Below are 1,198 nucleotides of genomic sequence, written 5' to 3' on the forward strand. Positions count from 1 at the left end.
CGTGCCCTCGGAGCGCAGCGCCACCCAGTCCACCGGGGCTTATGGCTCCTCGTGGCCCTCCCCGCGCCTACTCCCCATCGCAGGTGCTCCTTCACTGCCGCCCTGCCGGCTCCGCCGCCTCCCCGCAGCGGGACTCTGCACCTGCAGCCCCGGCCCCTCGGTGACACCTGGCTGACGCCTGGAGGCTCCCTGTCCCACCCCCGCAGCCTGTTCCGACAGCGCCCCCGTGCGGGAAGCCTGCATCGCGCCGCCTGCGCCCCAGCCGGGCAGTGGGCCAGGGGAGCCAAAGGGGAAAGAGTAGAGGAACTTTCTCGCACCATCAAGGAACGGAAGTCCTTTCCCCGCTCGCCCCACGCCCCGCCTCCACCGCACAGACTGCAAAGGCCAGCCAGAATTTTCATAATCTTGCCCCAAAATCTACTTTTCTTTTGATATTTCTTGAACGCTGTCCTTAAAATTTTAATATGTCAACTATATTTCAATTAAAACTAAAAATAAATTTTCCAGTTTAAAAATTCCAAGTTCTTATCCTCAACCTCTGTGCGTGCCCCAGGTTGCTGCCCCAGGTAATCAGAAGAATGAGGACACTTGAAACGTCGGCTTGAAATGACAGAAGATTCCACTGGGAAGGCTGATTCAAAGCACCTATAAACTTTTCATTTCGATTTCAAATGTCAGTGGATCGAATAGTTTCAAAGTAGCCACAGTCTTGCTTCAACCAGCAGAGTCAGATTCTCTGGCACATTTCTTCCAGGAGCAGCACAGATCCGGGCACACCCGGCTTGTTCTCCCTGTAGACGTCCAGGCTTATGTTTGCCACATACTCACTGTAGAGCTGCTGCTTTTTTTTCTATAACGAACTGAAGATCTTTTTAATATGGACACCAACACACTCCTCAGTTTAAAACACTGTACATGGTAATCCAATGCATAGACTCAAAAAACTCCATAACATCAATAAAAAACTAGTACTTATATATGCAAATTCAATATAAATGACATTTTCTGACCTTGGCATTTCTGAGTGGAAGACCTATCTTTAAAGTCCCACTCTGGCGCTGAGGCTTATTTTACTTTTTATTTACAGTGCATCGTGTGTGTGTGTGTATATGTATATGTATATATATATTTAATAGCTTTATAGAGATACATTTCACATGCCATACAATTCACCCGTTATTGAATTCAGAGTCATGCG

The sequence above is a fragment of the Ursus arctos genome, unplaced genomic scaffold, assembly GCF_023065955.2.
Source record: "Ursus arctos isolate Adak ecotype North America unplaced genomic scaffold, UrsArc2.0 scaffold_27, whole genome shotgun sequence".
NCBI lineage: Eukaryota > Metazoa > Chordata > Mammalia > Carnivora > Ursidae > Ursus > Ursus arctos.